Source organism: Schistocerca piceifrons, chromosome 2 (assembly GCF_021461385.2).
Source record: "Schistocerca piceifrons isolate TAMUIC-IGC-003096 chromosome 2, iqSchPice1.1, whole genome shotgun sequence".
Classification (NCBI taxonomy): domain Eukaryota; kingdom Metazoa; phylum Arthropoda; class Insecta; order Orthoptera; family Acrididae; genus Schistocerca; species Schistocerca piceifrons.
In genome coordinates, this window is record NC_060139.1 from 1,034,890,816 (window position 1) to 1,034,917,904 (window position 27,089).

The window sequence follows — 27,089 nt, forward strand, 5'->3', positions numbered from 1 at the left end:
CAAGAGGCTGCATGTTCCTTCTGTGATACTGCACAAAGAGTTGGCAGGAATTTAGCTGCTGTACATGACTGCTGGCGGCGGTGGTCACGAGAATGGACGGTCTCAAGAAGACAGGGCTCCGGCCGGCCACCTGGCAGTGCCGAGAGGGAACTCCATCGTGTTCGGAACGTGGCTCTGGCGCATCGTACTGCATCCGCAGCAGCAATTTGAGCAGCATTTGGCACAAAACTGACACAACGACGTGTTGCAAGTCTGTTACTTTAACAACAGCTCCGAGCCAGACGCCCTATAGCGTGCATTCCACTGTCCTCAAACCACCGCCGTTTGCGACTTCAGTGGTGTCAAGCGAGAGCTCACTGGCGGGCAGAGTGGAGGTATGTTGTTTTCTGATGAATGCTGGTTCTACCTCAGTGCCAGTGATCGCCGCGTTTTGGTTAGGAGACCAGTTGAGGACCTGCGATCTACACTACTGCCCATTAAAATTGCTACACCAAGAAGAAATGCAGATGATAAACGGGTATTCATTGGACAAATGTATTATACTAGAACTGACATGTGATTACATTTTCATGCAATTTTGGTGCATAGATCCTGAGAAATCAGTACCCAGAACAACCACCTCTGGCCGTAATAACGGCCTTGATACGCCTGGCCATTACGTCAAACAGAGCTTGGATGGCGTGTACAGGTACAGCTGCCTATGCAGCTTCAACACGATACCACAGTTCATCAAGAGTAGTGACTGGCGTATTGTGAAGAGCCAGTTGCTCCGCCACCATTGACCAGACGTTTTCAATTGGTGAGAGATCTGGAGAATGTGCTGGCCAGGGCAGCAGCCGAAGATTTTTTGTATCCAGAAAGGCCCGTACAGGACCTGCAACATGCGGTCGTGCATTATCCTGCTGAAATGTAGGGTTTCGCAGGGATCGAATGAAGCGTAGAGCCACGGGTCGTAACACATCTGTAATGTAACGTCCACTTTTCAAAGTGCCGTCACGCCTGGTGATACGCCAGTATGGCGATGACGAATACACGCTTCCAATGTGCGTTCACCGCGATGTCACCAAACACGGATCCGACAATCATGATGCTGTAAACACAACCTGGATTCATCCGAAAAAAATGACGTTTTGCCATTCGTACTCCCAGGTTAGTTGTTGAGTACACCATCGCAGGCGCTCCTGTCTGTGATGCAGCGTCAAGGGTAACCGCAACCATGGTGTCCGAGCTGATAGTCCATGCTGCTGTGAACGTCGTCGAACTGTTCGTGCAGATGGTTGTTGTCTTGCAAACGTCCCCATCTGTTGACGTGGCTGTACGATCCGTTACAGCCATGCGGATAAGATGCCTGTCATCTCGACTGCTAGTGATAAGAGGCCGTTGGGATCCAGCACGGCGTTCCGTATTACCCTCTTGAACCCACCGATTCAATATTCTGCTAACAGTCATTGGATCTCGACCAACACGAGCAGCAATATCGCGATACGATAAACCCAATCGCGATAGGCTACAATCCGACCTTTATCAAAGTCGGAAACGTGATGGTACGCATTTCTCCTCCTTACACGAGGCATCACAACAACGTTTCACCAGGCAACGCCGGTCAACTACTGTTTGTGTATGAGAAATCGGTTGTAAACTTTCCTCATGTCAGCACGTTGTAGGTGTCGCCACCGGCGCCATCCTTGTGTCAATGCTCTGAAAAGCTGAACATTTGCATATCACAGCGTCTTCTTCTTGTCGGTTAAATTTCGCGTCTGTAGCACGTCATCTTCGTGGTGTAGCAATTTTAATGGCCAGTAGTGTAGATCATATGTCATTTGGAAGTACTGATTTTCTGTGTACGAGGGAGTACTGAAAAGTAGTCCCTCCATTTTTTAATGCTATTCTCAAAATCGGTTCAGGTATTACATGTTATACATATTACTCGCTCGGCTTTCCCACTTCAGTAACGCAAATTGCAACGCACTGCAGCTAGAGGGCTCGGAATGGTAACGTATAACATGGCAATGTCTAACGTAACCATGTTTGTGCGTGAGAAACAGAGTGCTGTAATAGAGTATCTCATCCTTCAGTATGACAATGCCAGACCACACACGTGGTGGACACTTGCCGCTTCTTGGGACTCGTGTTTGATGCCCGGCTCACATGGGTTCCTCATATTACTCAGCTGAAGCACAAATGCTGGCGGCACCTCAACGCCCTCCGCTGCCTTAGCCACACGTCTTGGGGTGCAGATCGCTGCACGCTGCTGCGATTGTACAGAGCCCTTGTGCAGTCCCGGCTTGATTATGGGAGCCTGGCCTATGGGTCTGCAGCACCCTCAGTGTTGAAGTTGTTGGACCCCATACACCACTGTGGGGTTCGGCTTGCAACTGGCGCTTTCTGTACGAGCCCCGTGGATAGTCTACTGGTGGAGGCCGGGGTCCCCCCCTTGCGGATTCACCGCCATCGACTGCTCGCCGACTATGCTGTCCACGTGCATTGCTCGCCTGGCCATCCCAATCATCGCCTGCTTTTCCCTGCCGTGGTCCTCCATCTGCCCGAACAGCGACCTAGGTCTGTGCTTTCTGTAGCTGTCCGTGTCCAGTCCCTGCTGTCAGAACTGGGGTCATTCCCTCTTCTGCCTCCCTTCCGGGTCCGTGCACCTACGCCTCCCTGGTGTTTGCCCCGGCCGTCCGTCCGTCTGGATTTGGCACAGGGACCCAAGGACTCGGTTCCGCGTGTGGCCCTCCGTCGCCGTTTTCTTGCGCTCCTCGCCTCATTTCCGGGCTGTGAGCTTGTCTACACTGATGGTTCCCTGGTTGATGGTCGCACTGCCTACGCTTTTGCTCATGCTGCCCATGTTGAGCAGCGCTCCTTGCCGGCTGGCTGCAGTATTTTTACTGCAGAGCTGGTGGCCATATTGCGTGCTCTTGAGCATATGCGTTTCTGCTCAGGAATGGGGGACTGATGACCTTAGCTGTTTAGTCCCCCTTAAACATCCCCACAACCACCACCACCACACACGTGCGCTGCGACATCTGCAACAATCAATTACACATCTTCGATTGATTGCCATCGATCATCGTCCATACAGTCTCGACTTGCCCCACCCGATTTTCGTCTTCGAGAACCTCATTCTGATGATGAAGCCGTACAAGTAGAGGTGAGGTTGTGATTCTATTAACATCAGAAATTCTACGGCGACGTTATCAACAAACTAGTCTCTCGTTGGGAGGAATGTGTTCTTCGCCAGAGTGACTATGTTCAGAAATAAATATGTAGATATGAAGAATAAAAATGTAGAATGTTAATAACGTTTGTTTAATTTGGAAGGCTTTATGAATTTTCACATAAAAATTCGGAGGCGTTACTTTCCAGCCAGCCCTCGTAGATCGCAAAGTTGTGATCAGAGACAAATGTAGACGGTAACTGACAGTGATTTATCACCTTTCTCTGCACATTTTGCTATTTTAGTCACTTGTCTTATCGTCTGCCTTTTACACTTCTTTCTTTGTCATACTGATTATTACTCGGCACTTCTTGTTGTTCCGTGTCGACGCACGTCACCTTCGTACTTTGATTAAAAGGTTGCGGAACTCTTTCCTCTGTACGAACGTTGCATTTTCTACACATTAAGACCTCGCTCAAATTGCTTGTACACCGTGATATTTGACCATCTCGGACTTAAATATTACCGATTATATCAAACAGTGGTTGTACATGTCAGAATGTATGTTCGATTGTGAACCGATTAAATGCCAATTGTTAGTTTTCAGTAAGATGGATAAATGAGTTGGCATAGGTATTTTCAAATTGAAGGTTAGAAAGAGTGATAAAGAGATGTGGGTGGAGTTTTATAATAAACAATCAGTTTGGAGACTTTTGTGGTCATATCGCTGTTGCGCCGGCCTGGGTGGCCGAGCGGTTCTAGGCGCTTCAGTCTGGAACCGCGCGAACGCAACAGTCGCAGGTTCGAATCTTGCCTCGGGCATGGATGTGTGTGATGTCCTTAGGTTAGTTAGGTTCAAGTAGTTCCAAGTTCTAGGGGACTGATGACCTCAGCAGTTAAGTCCCATAGTCCTTAGAGCCATATCGCTGTTCGCCGAGTGGAAGGTAAAACTTGTGACCTATTTTGCAAGCTAATGATTCAGCGGTAGATCTTTTATAAAATAAATAACATCTGAAACGGAAAATGAAACGGTGAATAGTTTCAGGTGTCTGGGGATACATAATTTCTCTACCAGCTGCACCGATGAACTCTTTTGGGATCATCAATCGAGTAATGAAGTCACCCTGAAGCAACATTTTGCCAAGTTTTCTACATGTCATTCTTCTCTGTTCTAATCGCCTGAATAAGTGATCAGTTCTAACATGGGATTCCAGCTTTGGTGAATACGAAATAATCGTAAAAATCGCTAAGCCCATGGAGATGAAAACTGCTAAAATTGTACCGCCCGCAGTTAGGATCTGGTTAGCTAAGGACAGTATTTATACGGGGCTCTTCAAAAAGAATGAACAGATTTCAGACATATATTGCTTCTGAACTACAAAATATAGAAACACAATTCGAACGTTTCTGGAAAGAGAAAAGTTGAAATTTTTATGCATTCATTGTGAGCACCGTGTGTTACAGGACAAATATCAAAACGGTGGCTCATTTCTTCCCACACACGAAGCAGCTGGTCTCTCGTTACCGAATTCACAGCTTCAAAAATGCGATGTCGCACACTTTCAAGAGCGTCAGGCATATGGGGTATAAAAACGCTGTCTTTAGCGTAACTCCACAGATAAGTCACAAGGTGTGGCATTTGGAGACCTGGGAGACCATCAGCGATGAAGTTCATGTTCTGCACCTCCTCTTCCAATCCATTGTCCTGAAATGGTGTCATTCAGGAATCCTCGGATGTGCTTAGAGAAATTCTTTACAAAAAAGACCGCGTTTTTATCCCCCCGCCCCCCTATGCCGGACACTCTTGAAAGTCTGCGACACCGCATTGTGGAAGCAATGAATTCGATAACGAGACACAAGCTCCTTCGTGTGTGGCAGGAAACGAGCCACCGTTTTGATTTATTTATTTATTTATTTATTGATTTATTTAACCTGGCAAGATTAGGGCCATCAGGCCCTCTCTTACATCTAACCAGGCATTCTACTTATTTTACATTGATACGTTTTAGTAGGCTTGTTAAACTACATCTAGTACAAAAAGTGAAATAAACAATTAGAAAGGTACACCTGGAAAAATACATACATATAGAGTTCATATTCGTAGATCATAAGTACTGTTATAATTAGACATTATTGAAGAGACAAATTTTAGATAGGAGTGCTGGCAGCATGGAGTATGAGGGAGACTCATGGTGAAGGGAGGAGAAGAATAGACATGATGAAACATAATTAAGGAAATATTTGTCGTGTAACACACGGTGCTCACATTGAATGCATAAAAATTTGAACTTTTTGCTTTCCAGGAAGATTGGAATTGTGTTTCTATCTTTTGTAGTTTGGAAGCAATAAATGTTTCAAATCTATTCCTTCTTTTTGAATAGCCCTGTATTAGGATTCCTTTCAATGCACACAGGCTTCAGCTTCATTTATACCACTAAAAAGTTTGCTCTGGAACATGCTCAAAAATCGGTAAATATTTCAGGGAAATTGAGTAAAAAAAATTAAATACTTCTTTAATATTCGCCAGTCCGAACTATATGTTAACCTTAGCCCTAACATACAGAACAGTGGCGACTCTTCGGTCGTAATATCTTTTTGCATCTTTGCACTTCGTTACTTAAGGGACAAATGAAGATTAAGTAAAAGTTATTACGTCAGTCCAGAGTCAGCTGGTAAAATTACAACAGATTCAAATTAGCACAGGAAGAAAGTCAGCATCGGACGTAATATTATCTATTTTACTGCAGACCTTTATTTCAGCTAACTTTGCTGACCTTCTTTCTGCTCTGTATTACCTTACTGTCGTGGGGCACAATCATTCCCGTGAAATAAAACACGGTGAAGATTCAAATAAGCCGCATGGCATCTCTGGCGTCGCAGGCATACACTAAGAGACCAAAGACACTAGTTACTCACTTTCATAAAACGCCACATTAAAAAGAATATATATTAAGACGCTACATTCGAGAACACTGGTCAGCAAAAAAGATTCATAGTACTTTAGATCGGTTTTAAAATTTTTCTGAAACGTAGTCTTAAGATTATTAAGAGGATAGCGTAGAATGTACTTCATTCAGGGTCAATATAAACCACATTCTACGTAAACTATTTCACAAGCTTGGACTAGAATCGCTACGCTGAAGAGCACATAATGAAAATAGTATACTCTACGTTCAGTTTCTATTTTAGGGATAATGCCTGCGGGAGCTTACTTCCATCGTTCGTTGCTTGCAATTTCCTGTAATAGAATTCCTGCAGCGTACGCGACAAAGCCCTTTTTGTTAAAAAAAAAGTAGTGGCAGAGAAGCCAATTTCGCGGAAAGGAGGTCAGGGCTCAGTTGCTAGCTGGCTGCGAACGCTGCTCGCGTTCCACTGTGTAAGAGTCGGCTCTTCAAGTGCAGGTTTATTCAGGGCGCCGACCGCGCGCTGCTGCACTGTCTTAATTGGCAGCAATCGTATTTACCCGTAATTGAATTATCTGTCTGTTTATATAACAACACAAACTGACTGTAGGTGTTGCTGTGGTGTGAAATATTGCAGTTATTGGAAAGTGGGAGTTGAATGAGTTGATTAACGGGAGTTGAATGAGTTGATTGACTCCGAGGAATTATTCAAAAGTGGCGAGTTTTATATAGATTTGTTGGTATTATGTGTGGTGTATTTTGTTGTTGGTATTGCGTGTAGTGTATTACTTAAACATCCCCCTTTTCCTTAAGGGACACACATGTATAAAACAACTTCATAGTCTGATTACTTTGCAGATGAGTTAATATGTTAAATATTAGATACTAAGCATATAAAACCTTCATGGTTGAAGAGACGTCTCAATGTTTAGAGTTCTGTCCCTCAATGGGTAGAAACGGAACCCTTTTAGCAACACTTTGTTGTCCATCTGCCTGTGTGTCTGTTCGACAGTTCAAGAACCGCTTTCTCTGGAACTGGTATACATATCAAGTTGAAGTTATCACATATTGAGGTCTACGGTCCCCTGGCGATGTAAAAGAGTGAAGCTTCTAAGTCAATGGAAACAAAAGATATAGCCATTTATGTCACATATTTTGATACTCGTAAACTCACTCATCAAAACATGTAGGGTACTTCCTGTTCGTCTGGAATCATGAAATTTGGCAAGAAGCAAAATTTCACTGTACAAGTAAAGGAAAAGAATCCTAAAATTGTGAATTTGTAGTTATATCACATAATTTTTTTTTAATTTTCTATCAGACCATCTTCCCGCCCGTCCGTCTGTCTCTTGAAACCCGCTTTTTCATAAACAGGTAAATGAATCAAGTTCAAATTTATGTCACATACTGCGGTTTATAGTCTTTCGGTGGCGTAAAAATGTTAAGCTTCTAAGTTTGTATAGTCAAAAGGTACAGCTATTTATGTCACATACTTGGATACTCGCAAACTCACCCATTACGACCAATGGGGTGTTTTACCTTAACGTAGAATAATGAAATTTCGCACTAAGAAATGTTTCACAATATAAGTAAAGGGAAAAAATCAGAAAATTGTTAATTTATAATTATATCTCACGCAAAAATATTTCCTTTGTCGTTTGTTATCCGACTTCAGACTTGAAATTAAAACATTCTCGAAAGTCTTGGAATGCGTGGGCTCTAAAGCACGTACCTTAACAGCTATGAACACTTCTCAGTAGAGGAGATGCGTTTCACATTAGCGAAGATGAACGAATGGTCATAGCTCCTCAGGTATGCAATTTAGATCCAACGTTTATTGGACATTTTTTCTCGTTTCTGTCCACACTACCACCACTGAAAGTTACCAGTCCTACACTCTTCGCAACACAAGAACCGGTACATATATTCAACTGTCAGAGATATTAGAACGGTTTTCGTTTATAACTTTGGACTCGTTCGTTTCTGGTACAGGGATCCTTACTTCAGATTAGTACATTTATCGTTCTCCATCATCCTAGAAAGTCTGTAACATCATCACGGAATCACCCCGTGTATATGTACATTTACAGACGCCCGCGCCTATGACTTAGACGCTCTGTAGTTACGTTGGATGACGTTCCCGGACATGGGTTCCTACTCAAAATGCGATGTACTCACTCCCCTCTACAAGTCCTAAAAGTCTGTAACGGGAATTTCTGACCACCCTACACCTGGATGCAAATGTTGAAGAATGCTGTACTACGTGGGTTAATATTTGTGCTCTCTCTTACTTTGTGCCCACTTCTCTAACAATTAGAGCGCATTCTTTACGGTATTAATCTTGTGGAATGCTACGTCTTGGGCGTCGTGCATCAACAAAGAATTTGAGACATTGGTCAAAGAAGAGTAGCAGTTGTTTAGCTTGAACGCGGACGTTGGTAATCCATGGCCGACACAACATTTCCAGAAGCCACAGACTCCAGAGCGTTCATTCAGAGTACCAGCGGGTGTTAAGTCCACTAACTGGCTTGCGTCGGGCACCGTTAGGTTCTCCACGAACGCGAAGCTTTTAGCACTTGCAGTGGTCGCCCCACTGCAACTTGCAACCGAGGCCCAGTTTCCCCATAGGTAATAGTTGAACATTCTGCTAATCTCTTACTATTACAACCGGATTATTAGTCTGCATTCTGACCGGTAACTTACGCATATCTTTCCTTGTCAAAGTGGCGTCATTGTGTTCGCTACATCAATAGGAAATCCTGTGCGTGTACATCTCAGCGGTATCATGCTTGTATAACCACGAAGTCTATCGCTAGAAATTTGTCGTGTTTATTGCTCTAGGTGCACTTGCAGCGTTAATTTTCTATCAGCACACAATGTTTCTTCCGTTCAGTGAAGAATCGTCAACGAAAATTGAACAAATCCTTAACAGACATAGGATTAAAACTGTCTTTCTTTCGCCTAATAAAATCATGCCTTCAGCGTGACAGTAGCTACGTGGGCCGTCTATTTCGAACTGTTTTTCCCATCGCTGACCCGAACATCAGCGGCGCATGCAGAAATCTAGGAAAATGTGCGGTTGCCAAACGTACTCTAACGAATAAGCACAAGATCTTGTTTGACACACGCCGATTGTAGGCAACACTTAGTACACCGTAGTATGTGGGAACTGTAGTGTGCGCGGCGCTCAATAGTGCATGGAAATGGAGACATGACACCAGCAGACTGTGTAACTTTTTCTGAAGATTTATCACCTTTGGCGATTTGTTGTTCTGCGGTGACCAGGGTAGGTTTTCCCTCCATATTTATCATTTTCACAAGAGCTTTGGGCACACTATTGGGTCCTATTGTCCTCTGGCTCGGGTGAATTCTCCTGTTTTTGCTAATCTTCTTTATTGAATAAATGCTTCACGGAGTTCTTGCCGCGCCAGATTTGCCAGTCTCGATATTTCGACTGCTTCATAACGGCGTATTGAAATCTAATTGGTAAGCTGTGGCGACGGAGGAAGTCGACGGGGGCTCGAGACTAACAAATCTGACACGGCAACAACGCCGTGAAGTATTTATTCAAGAATGTCGTCACGTTGGCGTGGTCTTTTTTTATAGTTGTTTATTTAAATATTTTAACTTCCCTGATTTGTGGTTCTTTCTTAATTGCTCATGACACTTCGTATTTGTGACATCCTGGTGCATGGCTCTTACTACGTTTTCCTGTTGACATACAAGGTCTCTGCGTGCATCTGGCTATTTTGAAAAGTATTTTACGTGTTCTGTAATCTTTTCGACGAGGTATTTCTCTCCTAGTTCTTCGTAAAGCTTCACACCCGTCTGTTGGCTCCTAGACACCACCTCTGACATTTTTTCTGTAGCAGGTTGTTAGCTTTTAATATGTGGAGGCATAGGTTGGTGTCACTCCGTATAGGATCGTTAGTTGTACTGTAGCTCTGTAACGCTTTAGATTTGTGGTATGGTTCGAGTCCTTATTGCTGAAGAAATGTATCAGCGCTCTAGATCATCCTGGTCGTATTTTGCATTCGTTCTATAATGTGTGTTACATGAAATCCCTTTATCTTGGACAGTTCCTACGTCTTCCTTTCTTTCTTTCTTTCACTGGTCCCATGTCCCGCGCTGACGCACGGTCGGCATTGTTAGGAACTGATTTGGCAAGGTTAGTGGAAAGGGGTGGCCGAATGCCGTTCCTGCCGCCACCCCGTACCCCCCGGGATGGAATCAGTGTACCCCAGCTGTCTGCGTCGAGTGTAATTAATGGAATAGTGCGAGCGTGTTCAGATGTCTGCGAGTCGTGTAACTGAGGCGGAACGTGGGGACCAGCCCAGTATTCACCTAGCGGGATGTGGAAAACTGCCTAAAAACCACTTCCAGGCTGTCCGACGGACGACGGTAATCCGCCGGGCGGGTTCGATCCGGGGCCGGCGCGCCTACCCGAGTCCAGAAAGCAGCGCATTAGCGCTCTCGGCTAACCTGGTGGGTCCTAGGACAATTCCTACGTATTTGACGTTATTATACCACGATGTCCATTGGTTTAGGATTGCCAAGGTCGTCCTGTATTGGTCTTATTTTTAGGGTTCCATACCTCAGATCAGTAGAAACAGGAACCCTTACAGGGTAACTTTGTTGTCCGTCTGACTGACTGTTCAGACTCCTTTTTCGCAGGAACGGGTAGAGGTATCAAGTTGAAATTTATTTCAGGTACCAAGGTCTACGCTCCCTTGGTGGTGTAAAACATTTAAGCTGCTTAGTCCAGGCAAAAGATACGACCATGTATATGGCATATTTTGGTACTCGCAAACTCACTCGTCCAGACGTTTAGACGAGTTATTTATATGCAGGGTGTAAATTTTAAGTTGACAAACCAGAATAACTCGAAAAATAAGCTTCACACGAAAAAATGGGTAGAATCAAAAGTTGATTATTTTCCAGGGGTACATCTGCTGGTGCTAAAATTACCCGCCACCCCAGCCCACTGGGGGGTAGGACTTGGGGGTAGGGCTGGAGGCAACTTTAAAATTTCAAATGGAACCCCCATTTTTTTGCAGAATCGGATTCTACATAAAAAACTAAGTACATTGTGTCTTAAACATTTGTTTTGATTCTTGGTAGTTGCCGCTGTAATACAAGAAAATCGATGTTCTCATTTTTGCGTGGGAAATTGTTACGGATGAATGAAAAATACTTATTTACTTCATAAATTTTGATTCGCTAAAACTAAAACACTCTCTCTCTCTCTCCCTCCTCCATAGGTTTTACAAATGTTGACCCAAAAAATTAAAAAAAATTAATATTTCGGTTAACATATGTAAAACTCTAATTCCTCTCTCTCAAACCCCAACCTATGGGGAGAGACGGAGAGTTTTCGTTTTAGCGAATCAAAATTTACTAAGTAAATAAGTATTTTTTATTTATCCGTAACCCTTTTCCACGCAAAAATGAGAGAATGGATTTTCTTGAATTACAGTGCCAACTACCAAGAATCAAAACAAATGTTTAAGGCAAAATGTACGTAGTTTTTCTATGTAGAATCTGATTCTGCAGTAAAAACTTGGGGGGTCCCATTTGAAATTTCAAAGTTGCCTCCCGCCCCACCCCCAGGGGGCTGGGGTGGCGGGCTTATTTTAGTACCAGCAGATGTCCCCCCTCGAAAATAATCAACTTCGGATTCTACGCATTTTTTTCGTGTAAAGCTTATTTTTCGAGTTATTCTGGTTTGTCAACTTAAAATTTGCACCCTGTACATGTCCTAGTGGTATTCAAATCAAAAAAAGAAAAAAAAATTCAGTGATTAATGTAGCAGCTTGAAGAATGGTCTAATAATAGTTAAGTTCGTATCAACTTTGGTGCAACATTGTAATTTACTGTATTTTAGTACAACAATTTTAGAGGGTTAAATAGGAACGGGAAACCGCGGGTCTAGAAACCGAGAGGTCCCAAGATCGAATGTCGGTCGGACCATGGATTTTTCAGCCTTCTTTTTAACCTAGCGTTCACCTTTCAGCGATGTGAGGAGTCGCCAGAAACAACATACGGTTCGTGTTTCACGTTAAACTGTAGGTTCCCTTCCCCCAGCTGAATAACTGGGGTAAGTTAGGGACACGCATCGCCGTAGTGGTGTCCAATAGAAAGACTTGCACCAGGCCATTGAGCGATACGAAATTTTGTTATCATCTGTACAGGATGAACATTAATAAAACCGGCAGGGATGGATTCCTGATTGGAAATGGAGGGGAAAAAAAGGTCCTATGAACATTTTGTCCGGAAATGCATCGTTGCCACGGTGGATGGCGCAGACGAATGAATTTCTCCGACTCGTGCCGTGTACTCCTTGTGTGTGCAGGCTGTCTGATTGACGCAGCGTACTATAGTAAGCAGGATGGTCCGATATTCATGTCGGGAACAAGTCGAGATGGTGTTCTTGTACGACCAAGAAGATGGAAATGGTAGAGGGGCAGCACGGCTATACCAAAACAAGTACCCTCACATACATCAGCCACATCGCTCGACATTTCAAGCTCTTTTTTTGGACGTTTGTGTGATCATTGGCCTTTTTAGACAGACGAACGTGCAGGGAGGCGCCGTCGATGATTCGCATCTGCTTGGTCGTACACAGACATGTCGGCTTCTTCCCGAAATGAATGCCGGACATTCCGCAGCTCGTGGTCGTGCGGTAGCGTTCTCGCTTCCCGCGCCCGGGTTCGATTCCCGGCGGGGTCAGGGATTTTCTATGCCTCGTGATGGCTGGGTGTTGTTTGCTGTCCTTAGGTTAGTTAGGTTTAAGTAGTTCTAAGTTCTAGGGGACTGATGACCATAGATGTTAAGTCCCATAGTGCTCAGAGCCATTTGAACCATTTTTTGAATTCCGGACCATTCTGCTGCTTAAGGAAACACACGGCACGTCAGCGCCATTTACCGTAGCTACGAAGCATTTCGGGACACATGCAAAGGACCTTTTTTCTCCATTTCCAGTCAGAAATCCGTCCGTGCACTTCGCTCGTTTTAATTGATTTTCACCCTGTACACAAAATACTGTCTGTTCGGAACACTCAAATCGCGAGTTCTACTCGCACTTGTCCGGTTTTATTTGTGATGAGGACGGCTGCTGTCTTAGTTGGGTTCATTGTGATCCTGCTTATTCTCGCCTCTTGGTCTGTTAGGACAAGTCGTTGCGTCTTTGTGATTACTTATGGAATGTGTCTTCCTGTCGTTAGAAACGCAATGTAGTCGGCGTAGGGGCTGGCGCTAACGAGTTGAATGGTTGGCAGGTTGTTGACACATATATTAAAAAATTGAGATGATATCACAAACCCCTGCAGTATGCCTACTGTCGTGGTTTGGAGTTCTGACAGTGTGAGCTTATGCTCTTTTTCAGCCGTAGATTTGGTTTTTGTGGTTTGACTCCATTAATTTGTACATGGGAGAAAGGAGAATTCTGAATTTATTTCCTCTCTACTGAGTTGGCTTTTGGCTTGAGGTGGTGAATTATAATCCCGGCTTTCGCATTGCAGGTGAGAGAAACCCCTCGAAAACCTCACATGGCTTTTTTTTATGCGTCTTTCATCTCCTGCTCGGGAGAGTTGGGCGGTCTGTTATAGAGCTTTGCGCTTTCCATCGAAATATCCCAGTTAGCAGAGAAGTTCCACAACTGCCTCGCTTGGTTCTGCTGTTAACAGCCCTTCTATTCTCGCAGTTGCTCTGGCGTGCCGACATATCGTGATCAGCAAGGGACGCGATCTGCGCGAAACGATCCCACGTCCTGTAGTCTAGAGGGCGTAAGGAGAACCTTGACAGCTCGCAGCGCTGTTGCCAGCCTTCAACTGCGGAATGCTAACGGGTGCAGGCGAAAACAGATCCGTTTACAGAACTGTGACAACACTGAGGTGTTGTCAGAGACGCGGTAAGTTATTGGTTGAGGTAGGCCCGCAGAGATGCTCCAGTCAGCCCACTGTAGCTGTCAGGGATCAACTAAGGCCAGTTCAACTATAGTGCCGCCTGTTGCTTGCCTGAAACTGGGTTCTTTCTTCTAGGTTTTCAATCATCGGAAAAAAATGGAGGTGATGTGAATTGGCAAATCGATATATCACTCCCTCATTCATCTACGTCTATACTCCTAAAGGAACCATTTGATATGTGACTTAGACGACTTTGTCTACCACGGTAATTCCCCCCCCCCCCTTTCTTCTTCTTCTTCCAGTCAGCGAATAGTACAAGGGTAGAACGATTGCTGTTAATGATCTATGCGAGCTCGACTGTCTGTACTTTTACCTTCATGGTTTCTCCACAAGATATATGTAAGAAACAGCAATGTATTAGTTGACTCTACAGTAGTGGCCGGCACGAAAATAGAGTCCTCAAGGTCAGGGCCGCCGCCAGCATGGTCTGCGGGCTGTGATTCGCCCGCCTCTTGGCTGTGTTGCCATGTAGGTACCGTTAGTAGTAGGTCAGAGTAACTGAAAGCTCAGTGTTACCGTGCTGTAACGAGTGTTGACGCCTGATCTCAGTGTCTTACTGTTTTTAGAAAGGTGCTTTGACGTGTGCTGGTAATAATTCGTGTGAGCTCGAATCTCTTTACTTTCACGTTCATGGCTTCTCCGTGAGATACGTAAGACAGAGCAACAAGTGTCTATCATCTGCAGGTCTTACTGAATTTCGCCACGATTTTCTAGCATTGTGGGGTGTGCAGGAGCATCACACGCAAAAGCCTCATGAACCTACCACATTATGTGGTAGGTCACCTATCTACACATACATTGAAGAGGCAAAGGAACTGGTACACCTGCCTACTAATATCGTGTAGGGCCACCACGAGCTCGCAGAAGCGTCGCAACATGACGTGGCCTGGTCTCTACTAATGTCTGAAGTAGTGCTTGTGGGAACTGACACCGTGAATCCTGCAGAGCTGTCCGTAAATCCGTAATAGTACAAGGGGATGGAGATCTCTTCTGAACAGCTCGTTGCAAGGCATCCCAGATATGCTCTACAATTTTCGTGTCTGGGGAGTTTGGTGGCCAGTGGAAGTGTTTAAACTCGGAGGAGTGCTCCTGGAGCCACTCTGTAGCGATTCTGGAGGTTTGGAGTCACGTTGTCCTGCTGGAATTGCTCAAGTCCGTCGCAATGCACAATGGACATGAGTGGAAAGAGGTGATCAAACAGGATGATATGTAGGAGTCACCTGTCAGTGTCTAGACGTATCAGGGGTCCCATATCACTCCAGCTGCATACGTCCCACACTGTTACAAAGCCTCCACCAGCTTGAATTGTCCCCTGGTGACATGCAGGGTCCATGTTCAAATGTGTGTGAATTTTTAAGGGACGAAGCTACTGAGGTCATCGGTCCTTGACATACACACTACTTAACCTAACTTAAATAAACTTAAGCTAAGAAGGAGGACTCGAACCTCCAGCGGGAGGGGTCGCGCAATCCGTGACATGGTGCCCCAGACCACACAGCTACTCCGCGCGGCCAGGGTCCATGAGGTCGTCTCCATACCCGTACACTTTTATCCATTCGATACAATTTGAAACGAGACTCGTCCGACCATGCAAAATGTTTCCAATTATTAATAATCCAATATCTGTGTTGACGGGCCCAGGTGAGACGTATAGCTTTGTGTCGTGCAGTGATCAAGTGTACACGAGTGGGCCTTCGGCTCTGGAAGCCCATATCCCGTCCTTGCAGCTCTTTTTCCAGCCGCAGCGATGTCGGAGATTTGATGTTTCACGAGATTCCTGATATTCACGGTACACTCGTGAAATGGTTGTACCGGAAAATCCCTACTTTACCGCTACCTCGGAGAAGCTGTATCCCATATCTCGTGCACCGACTATAACAACACGTTCAAACTCACTCAAATGTTGATAACCGGCCATTGTAGCAGCAGTAGCCGATCTACCAGCTGCGCCAGACACGAGTTGTAATATATACACGCTGCTGACCGCAGCGCTGTATTCTGCCTGTTTACTTATGAGTTTGAATACGCATTTCTGTACGAGTTTCTTGGGCGCTTCAGTGTATATAAAGTGCTCTATAACACTTTCTGTCCGTGTGTGAAGATCAATTTCAGGAAATATTGTAGGGATTTTGGTACAGTTTTGACTTCCAGACTAACAGACTGATTCACTGACTCACGAGGAAAGTTCGTGTGTGTAATTTATAAACATTTTGTGCAAATTAGTTGAACCATGATGAATTAAAGTATCTCGCCACTGTGAAAACGACGGCATTGCCATCTAGCGGTGAATGGTAGAACTCCTGGAAATCGCATAAGATAACCCGACTGCCGCGAAGCTGTACCTGTACCTGTACCTATACCTCGACTGGGACGCCGGCGCAAGTTACCGCCGACACCCTAAATGAACAATGATACAGGACGTGTCACATATTAAGCTGATAAGCCCAGATTTTTTGGTACAGGGTTAATGTTTAAGGCGTGTGAATGGAAAGGCAGGAAAAGGTTTCACAGAAAATCATAGCTCGCGCTGAATCGGCGTTGCAGTCGGGCAGACCAGGTGGTGCAGAGGTCCCATCATTGTCACAAGAAGTCTCTCCAAATGTCGATTACATATGGAACACACAACAGCCATGTCTCCTGAAAACGTTTCTGGCGTGGACTGCTTAAATCTTTTAGCTTAAATGGATGATATTCAGTTACCCAACATTGTGCTCTGCGTTTTAATCATGTGACCTATAAACAACATTATGGCTGGCTCGTAAACAAAATTACCGCTTCACTGGAAAAGTCATCCGGAGTGCTATGTGTGTGAAGCTAGGACAGATCACTATTTTATATATATATATATATATATATATATATATATATATATATATATATATATATATATATATATATTGTGACCAGTAACATTTCCTTAGGGTGGGCTGAAGTTACCGTTACGTCTGAAGATTTCTCTCTATTGAGAATGACATGCTGCGTTCTGTTTGTGAGAACCAAAGGTGATTGATATGCCCTAAATTTGTGTTTTGTTCAGTAAATTGTAGTGTGGGACTTTATAGAACGCTTTCCGGAAATCAAGGAATACGGCATGAAACCTGGGCGCCAGTATCTACTGCCTTCTGCGTTTTATGGACGAACGGACCGTGCTGTGTTTCACATGATAGTGGTTTGACACGTAAATTTTCAGATACTATCTAAAGCACGCAGAGAACGATTTATTGTGGACAACTCAGTTCGTTTATGACCCCGTAAATGGTGATTCATGTCGTGTTGCAACAGACTAGTTTCCATTTTCGCTGTATTTCCAGGACTGACGTAACTGACGCGGTCGTTGCGACGCTGGACTCTGGGAGTGATGGTTGAAATATTAAACAGATCACCCTATTTACGTATTGTTTGGATGCACTATATTGCTTTAAGCGAATGCCACAGTCGGTTCTCCCTCATTCTAGTCCAAACGAACCATTGCGCCATGTTTCATGAGAGCAGTTTCCACGAGATGTTGAATTATAACTTCACTTTCCTGTTAAAAAATAATGAATTCTGTACGAAATCACACCTGCTCACCAAATCCTGCAGTATCAAAGCACAAGTAGAAGTTTTAGTAAAATTTCATTGTGTCTTTTTTTCCCACTCTCTCCTTCATTTATTTTCAGTCTCTCTCTCTCTCTCTCTCTCTCTCTCTCTCTCTCTCTCAGCATCAATGTCCCTCAGGTGATTTATTGTATCCACCTCCCACTTTTATACGAGCATACTTGGCTTGCTTTTTGCATTTACTGTTCGAGTCGTCTCAGTTTCCTGATAAACAGTTTGTAGTACTTAGTGCTGCGACAAGAGGCAGTCGCTGCGTTAAGGGCATTTTTGTTTTTGTGCATTCTCATTATCAACTGCCTGAGTTATTGCACGATTCCTCAATTAATAAACAAACTGGTATCGGAAATCATGTATTATACGTCCTTGATGTCCAAAATCAGGCTTTAATTGACATCGAAATTTTTCGACTTTCTCGAATCCGTGACAGTTAATATTACTTAAGGCACTTCATTTGAAAATTACGAGAAGTAATGTAATTGATGTAGTGGCAGGTAGGCATTTCGTAGGTGCCAGTTTAGCACGATTGAATATCTCACATTAGATAGTACAGCTGCTGGGACAAGAGATGGAGATAAGTGTGAATCTCATATCCCAAGTGAGCAGGTTCGAAACCTGCCTCGGGCATGGATGTGTGTGCTGTCCTTAGGTTAGTTAGGTTTAAGTGGTTCTAAGTTCTAAGGGACTGATGACCTCAGATGTTAAGTCCCATAGTGATCAGAGCCATTTGAGCCAAGTGGGCATGTAAATTTAACCTTTTCCGTGACTCACGTAAGGGAACAGTCCTTTAGAGTGAAAATCATTGTGACTTTACTGAACTATTATTATAAATCTCTTTATCAATATTGCAGTATTTGTATTGGTTAACATATTTTAAATCGTTTTCTTCTCTTTATGTTCCAGGTAACTGGCAGAAGCAGAATAAATTACAAAATCGCGTACGCGACAAAGAAGAAGGAACCACGACACAAAAGAAGAACCCGTCGAACGTCGTAAAAAGATCATACTTTGCTGCAATTTGCTAGTGTTCGCATTATGGCTAAGAGACCTGCATAATATATATGTACATGTATAACTGATAAGTAAAATAAAGGAATCTTAGTCGTACTAAGGGTTTTAAATTTGAAGCACTGTGCACTCGCAACGCCTAGCCTTGTCGCACTAAGGGTTTTAAATTTTAAGCACTGTGCACTCATAACGCTCAGCCTTCGAGTTTTTAATAATTTTTTTAATTTATTTTCGATCTTCTCTTTAAACTAATATCTCCCATAGTAAGTGACTGTAAACAGTACTGACTAAACACAGAATCGAACCGCGAATTCTATAACTCTTCAGAATATGTAACAGTGCGGTGAGTGTAGGGACTTGTGTAAACAACTGAAGTATGGACGAAGCAGGTGGAATGGTAACCAGTTGGGATGTCATTTGGCTCCAGGTTACAGTTTAACGATCAGTGTTTAGCGAGCACGGCAGTACTACATCAAATTACTGGGAAATATTTGTACATACTCCACTACCTACATCCTCCTAAAAGATCCAACTTTCTTGCGTGCTTCACGCTGTCAGCTACTGAAATCAGCACTGTACACTTGTGATAATATGTTAAAATAAATACGAACACAAATTATTGCTGTAAAGCTGTATTCTATTTTCCAGAAATATAAGTGTGTGCTGAATGTCCTCATATGTTAATATCTTCAATAATACAACTAAATTAACCTTCACACAGTCGCAGATTATTTATTTATTTATTATTGTCTTTTGATGTACAAAGCATCGAGTCAGTTCATTATAGAAGTGGCACGTCTGGTGGTCGAAATATTTGCGTGAGTCATACAGGAAACACAGTAGCTTGTAACAGATCATGCTAACACACCACGAATATTGGCAGAAAATACAAGTCTTTCAGGTTATTGAGAAGAACTGGGGTAGTGAGTAGTATAAATAAACCAGTTTGTCCTGAAGTTATATTTACACGCAATTTTCTGACTTTACAGTGAACTTCATACGGTGAATGTTTACAAGCACTTAGATGACCACTGCATTTGCACTATCGTCTTGTGTTAATGTTTGAGAAACAGATGGCTTTTGCACGGAAGGAGCAGCTGGGAAAGTCATTTTTGAGCACACCCCTTGCTGAAACTTTACTGTGGAAGTTTGCCGTGTGTTTTCTGCTATTCGCCCAAATTAAATAAAGAAACTTTTCTCTCTATGTTTTGTGCAATATTAACATGTCCACTACTGAAACGCCAAGTGCAAGACACTATAGATCACCTGGTTGCTTACATCTTCATTGTATATCCGATTATACGTGTTTAACGAAACACCATTGGCTCATCTTTTTGACGACACGTCATGTGCTAGCAAAGACCAGATATCTTTCTCGTGTAGCTGAGGGCCTGCTGTCTGTTCACAAGAACCTGAATTGACAACAACTACCGAGACTGACAGTGAAACCGGTAAAGTTTGCACGAAAAAGCAACGCACCACGACTATGTGATGGCAGTAACAGATATTTACACGTGGATGCGTGATTCTTAATTATTAATCTACTTTTTGGATGGTTCACTTATTCTAATTGAATTAAAGTGTCCTCTAAAATTTTTTCTGCGTTTCATGTCCCTATTTACTTGTGTTTGTTAGTGCCGAAACATCGTAAATGATGATTGGAAGGAAAACAACTGATAGGTGACGTAGAGAGGATATAAAATGCAGATTGGCAATAGCTAAACAGTATTTGTGAGAAAAGAGAAATATCTTAACTTTGAATACAAGTTTAATTAATGGGAAGCATTTTCTGAAGGAAGGTATTTCCCTGGTATATACTACTGTACTGAAGTGAAACGTCGACGATAAATAGTTCAGATAGGAAGAGAAAAGAAGCTTTTTAAACGTGGTACTATAGAGGAACGTTGCAGTTTGGTAGAGCTAGTATCTAGCGAAATGCTACTGAACCGAAGTGAGAAAGAAAGTAGTTTATGGAACAACCTGACTGAAAGAGGGGATCTTGTGATGTCACATACGAAGGCAACAGTGAATCGTCAGTTTGGTACTGCAGACAAACGCGGGAGAAAAAAATTGTAGAGGAAGACAAAGACGTTCAAATGGATTAGGTTACGGTAATTATGAAAAGATGAAGAGACTTGCGCAGGTAGTCTTCGGCTTGAAGATCGTAACAACATTTTTATTTTTCCTTTTACAAATCGTGCGTACTTCATAAGTTGATTGTATCATTCTTTTTCTGTATGACGCTGCATAGTAATTAGTTTGGATGCTAATTGCCACGTATGAACGATGCAATTCTTCGAAATACACTGGTGTGCAAAACTTACGTACTTTAGAGTGACGTGTCAGCGCCAAGTAACATAGCTCGATGAAACTTGGGCCATACACAGAAGCAACTGGTACACTATAGTACAGAAGGTAAGTGAAAGGAATATGCAATGAGACGAACACAAATGACACTTTCATTCAAAGATAGTAATTGCTTTGATTCATGATGGTCCCCTGGACATTATAAAAGACGGGCCATGGTTCTTAATAGGGTGTATGATCGTCACGGGCGGCAGTGCATGCTCTGCAAGGTGTTCCCATACTGGCTAAAGTTTGGTAAAGAGTTCTTGTGGTAGGGCGTTTCATTCTTCTACTAGAGCTGCGTATTCATTGGTGCTTCTGGACGCTCTGCAGTACGTCTTCTCGACGCATTCCACACGTGTTGGATGGTATTTAAGTCGGGGGAACAGGCAGACCAGTCCATTCGCCGGATATCTCCTCGGAAATGAAACCCCTACAGCCGTCCTTACGTTGTCATTTATTGTGTATCTCCAGTTTCGGCGCTTCAGTGCACTATCTTCAGGCATTACTTGATGCTCAAAGGGTTATGACGATCCATATACACGATGCCTCAGTGGCCAACAACTGGTTTGCGCAGATTACCTGGAACTGTGGTGTCTTCTCTCCAACCATCAACTGTCAGCTCAACTGTTACAGTAGTCTGCGTAAACCAGTTGTTGGCCACTGATGCATTGTATATATTGATCGTGATAACCCCTTCAGCATCAACAAAGGCCTGAAGATGGTGCATTGAAGCGCCGAAACTGGTAGTTAAACAATAAATGACGGCTGTAGGTGTTTCATTTTCTTACAGTAATGAACGGCCGTAGTCGCCCAAACCTCCTGGCGCAAGTGTGGACATAAAAGAGTATCTTCTCGTTCCAAGAGCTCCCACTCTTGCTGTTCAATGCGGTCGCGACTTGTCAATAAAAAAGAAGTCATGACCGAACACACCCCTGAAAAGACACGCATGGGGAGGAAGTACAGTATCAAAATAAGGTAACCGGTAAGTGTACCGTGTTCCAAGACTTGGAGGTCAATACGCCCATGGAACATTAGGCCTCCACATATAATAGTATCAGGACCACAGAAAGTATCCTCTTCGTTAATGTTCTTGGATGCATTGCGTGTTCCCACCTCTCGTCATTGGAGCCTAGGCTACATCCGCCGTTGTCGAACACGATCGTTGGGTGGTCATCGTTATTGTCACACTACTTCTTCCCCACGTACGTCTTCCCCGGTGTGCATTCGACTCAGACTTCATTTTTATGGATGACAATGGGACACCGCATCGGGTAACAAAGGTGGAGGAGGTCTTGGAACGAGAGGATATTCGGTGAATGGACTGTTCTGCCTGTTTCCCCGACTTCAGTATCACTGAGCACGTGTGGGGTGCGTTGGGAAGATACATTGAAGCACGTCCACATGTACCAACGACCATCCAGCAGGAATGAAACGCCCCACCACAAGAAGTCCTTACCAACATTGTGGCCAGCACGCGAGAGCGTTGCAGAGCATCCATTGCCGTCCTTGGTAACCATTCAGCCTATTAAGAAATCATGTTCCGCCGTTTTTAATGTCCAAGGGACCATCACGAATCGCGGTGACGTCGATGTAATTATTGTCTCTGAGTAAAAGAGTCACTTCTCTTCGTCTCATTGCGTATTTCACTCACTTACGTTCTGTACTATACCCTTGCAGTTCTTTCTGCGTATGGCCCAAGTTTCATCGACCTATGTTAATTGGCAGTGACGCTTCATGTGAAAGTCCTTTCCTCGTTAAGCATTGCACAGTGTTGTATTACCGAAGTCGCCTTCATATGGGATACAGTGACGAATGTTAATATTCCAGCACTACGTAATTTTTACCTTGTAGCACCATACCGTTGTTCGTAACAAAACTAACCAAAAAGACATACCCAGTTATATTTAGTTGTATGCTTTGTAAATAATAGCATAACCTTTATTAATGCAAGTTTCAAAAGTTCTCTAATAATACCAATTAAATAAAACTCGGTCCTTTATTCAAGGCACTTCAGTATTTGGTCACTTCTCAGAAATAATTATTTCAAGAGAAATTTTCGTGAAAAATGTTTTTTTTTTTAACACCTTGTCGGGTAGCCATTATCTTGTATCACCTCTTTGAAACCCTGCGGCATAGTCCTAATATTTTTTAAAAAATCGTCAGTACATAGACCATCCGACGCTTCAGAGCTTGCTTGGAAGATATTGGCGTTTTTCTAATACCTCACTCTAGTTCTCCCCACACATTCTCTGTAGGTTTTAGGTCTGGTGATTGAAGTGGTGGTTGTGAGACTTTTCAGCATTTATACAACAAACATTCCTGCACAGTGCGAGCCGTATGTTTCGGGTCTTTGTCCTGGTAAAACCTGAACGTGTTTGATATCCCCATTTTTCAGCACTTTTGCGTAAATTGTTTTTTTAATGTGTTCAGATAGACATATCTGTCCGTCATACTGTCTGTGTACACTAATTCGCTAGTTTCGAATCTGGATAGACAACGCCAGACAAGAACACCGTCACATCAATGCTTTACATTCGGTTTAACATTCGTGACTTTGAGTTCAAATGATAAATTTAATTTCGTCGGTAAAAATGTCGTTCCACCTTGTTTCTTCCTACGTAATAAACTCTTTAGCTGAGTCCAATCTCTTCTCTCGATTCTGTTTATTCTCATACGGTTTCTTCATAGCCACTCTTCCATTCTAGCCATTATCTTTCAATACTATGCAAATCGTTTGCGTATGTACCTTCTTTACAGTTTAGTTTAGAAGCTCACTTGCTAATTTGGTTGCACTCAATGTAAGATCCTTCTTTATTTTCGTATTACACTCCTATTGCCATGTGCATCCAATTCTTTGATTGATTGGCCTTTTTGGGGTATAGAGTTTGTACGATCCTCATTTTTGAATCGCCTGGTGATATTTGCCACAGTGATATTACTTATGTTGAACATGCACCAATTTGTCTATGTGATTTACCTTTCGCGTTATGAAAAATCACAGGTTATATATCACAACTGATACTAGTTTTGCGTGGCTCTTTACCATCTGGACAGTCGAACGCCCTTGTACACACACACACACTAGCTTCTAGCTAAGAGTATATACACTGATCAGCCAAAACATTACGGCCTCTGCCCACCGCGACATTGGATGGCGCCTGGTTGCATTGCGGCCATGGGACGTGGTAGCAAAAGTATGTAAGCGGAGCAGACATGGACGGAGGATCACCCTAGCGCCAATACGGGCTGCAAATGGGGACATCCACTGAGATATGCTACTCTGACAAAGGGCAGATTATTATTACGCAAAGGCTTTGAACGAAAGTCTCGAAAACGAGGAAGCTGGTCGAATGTTCACGTGCTACTGTCGTGGGAATCTACGGACGGAGGTAGGTCAGAGAAACTACCACTAGGCGCTAAAAGGTTGGACGTCTACGACTCTTGACAGAACATGGGGTTCGGAGGCTTGTACGCTCTGTAAAGTAAGGTAGATGGTGACCTGTGGCAGCTCTGCCGAAAGAGCCGAAATGTGGTGCAGGCGCCGGCGGCTGTAGCCGAGCGGTTCTAGGCGCTTCAGTCGGGAATCACGCTGCTGATACGGCCGCAGGTTCGAATCCTGCCTCGGGCATGGATATGTGTGATGTCCTTAGGTTAGTTAGGTTTAAGTAGTTCTAAGTCTAGGGGACTGATGACCTCAGTCTAAGTCCCATAGTGCTTAGAGCCATTTGAAGCATCTGGTGCACACGTTGACCCAACGACATCCTGAATTACGATTGCAGTGGACACGAGACCACCGACATTCGACCGTCGATCAATGGAAACGTGACGACTCTTGGGGTGAATCACATTTTTGCTACACTACGTCAATGGTCGTCTCCACAAACACCGCCGTCGAGGTGAACGGCGGCTCGAAACGTACAGCGTGTCGTGGACGCAGGCTGATGGGAGCAGTATTATGCCCTGGAAGACATTATCCTGTGCCTGCATGGGACCTGTGGGAGTAATGAAAAACACGCTGACAGCTGCGAATCACCTGCATCCCTTCACGCTTGATGTCGTCTTCCCCGACGGCAGTGCCATTTTCAGCAGTATATTGACCGTGTCAAGGAGCCTGAAACGTGCTACAGTGGTTGTAGGAGCATTGTACTGAACTCACGTTGATATATCGCCGAACAAATTTGCCTGATTTTAATCCTCTAGATCCTATCTGGGTCGCTATCGGGCGCCATCATCGCATAGGCAAAACGGCGGCCCATTATTTACACGAATTACAGGGCCTGTGCGTAGGCATGCAATGCCACGTACCTCCACAAACCTACCAACAAACTATCGATTCACTGATCTGAAGAACAAGTGATTTATTTCGTTCCAGAGACGGACAAACATGTTACTTAACAGGTGGTCATAATGTTTTGACTCATCACTGCGTCTTGGAGTGAACGATCAAAATAAGTGCTGCCAACTGTCAGAATATTAAAAAGAAAATCGAACAGTGTTGTTTTTAAATAGTATCATTTAACAACTGTTACAAGTTGTGTGAAAAAAGTTCACACTGTTATTTACTCGATGTCTACCGTAATAGTTAATTATTTTTAGTTTTGTTTTGTTAAGAATAAAGTTATGATGTTACAAAGTAAAAATTTCACAGTGTCCGAACATTAACGTTTCTGTACATGGCAGACGAATGACGTTACTAGGCCCCTTCGTTTGTGCTCGTCATACTAATTGTCTGATAGTCTTCCCGTAGACCTCGATCGTTTAGAATGCTCTCGTGTGAATGAGGACATCAGAAACAGGCTTTTTAAGTGTTGTTTTCTGCTGATGCGACACGACGACGATCGGAGAACGTGGGACTGGGCGGCTGATTCTGAAGTAAGCTTAAGATATGACGCAGAGTGGCACGGGATGCCTGCGACCACGGCGTAAACTAGACAGTGTTGAGGTTATAAGTGCTCTCAAATAGCCCACTCGCTTCGGCGCTACTGTAACCATTTTGGCCACGCCGTTCCTGCCAGTACCAGAAGCTGTAACGTCAGTGCGGAGTGCAAGCAAGCTCTGTATAGGACCTATTAATGGAAGATGCTGCGGGAGCCAGTAGCAGAGTGTGTCAGCTGTTGACACTGCGGTGCTAAGAACTGCGACGTCCACGTCGGCGGATGACTCGGCGCCTGCGAAGTAGAAAGCGTGAAGTCGCCGGTCGGCTCCGTGGGCGTTCTCTTCCGTCTGCTCGCTGCCTGCTGCGCGCTCGAACGAAAACTGCAGTTCCTGTAACCACAGGCTGTTTCACAAGACGTCAGTGGTTCCCAACCTGTGCGAAATTACGCTCTGAGAGGTAAAATGAAATTTTCTGAGGGATAAAGACTAAACGATTGGAATGTCAAATCAAACACCTTTCAGCTGTCTAATTTCCAAACTGTTGTTTTATTGGGCTACCAGTTTCGGCGATATATTACGTCATCTTCAGGACCTCTGACCGACGTGTAGGAAGGTTCCAACCTCGGTTCCGGTCAAAATAGGGGCCGGCATTCAAAGAATGGTACCTGTAGGTTTCTGCTTGATACAGCGATCACTTCAAACATGATCTGCCGACTCAATGATGATGTTTGAAATGATCCCTGTATCAAGCAAAAAGCATCATGACTTCAGGCTCGTCGCCCTCCTTTACTTGCAGGAAATAAAGAATGTACATGGAAATAAACAGAACAGTTCGTGTTAACTTGTACGAATGGTAGTTGTAAATAAGCTGGACAACAGTAATGCTAAACAAAGCGGTAGATAAATTTACTTCAGTTTGTTGGCGTGGCATGTCGGAAAAGGAGGTTCCGTTCAAGCCGGTGCGTAGTCCCATAAACATTAACGTCTCGGACGCTATAGCTTTGACTTTATACTCCTTAAGCTGGCTTCTCCAACCCTAGGTTCCCTGTGTCAAATTGTTCAGTGGGGCATTCCCTGTGTCCTGTTACATTTTTGCACGCTCTTACGGAAATACCCTGTATGTTAAAACAACTCCGCTTACGTGTAATGCATTGTGCTTACAGTCAGCTCTCGAAATGTTATACACCAGATGACTACTCTGTGCTTGCCATAGAACAAAAATTTTCAGCTAACCAGTGTGAT

At 43.8% G+C, this 27,089-nt stretch overlaps 1 long non-coding RNA gene across 1 annotated transcript in view; it reads left to right on the plus strand.

Annotated features, from left to right (window-relative positions):
• The window catches only part of LOC124777423, a 266,478-nt gene extending 247,758 nt beyond the window's left edge, over positions 1-18,720 (plus strand). Inside the window, exon 3 of the long non-coding RNA XR_007015727.1 lies at positions 18,519-18,720. This is a non-coding gene — a long non-coding RNA (uncharacterized LOC124777423). The remainder of the gene's footprint in view (positions 1-18,518) is intronic.
• The last annotated feature ends 8,369 nt before the right edge of the window (positions 18,721-27,089 follow it).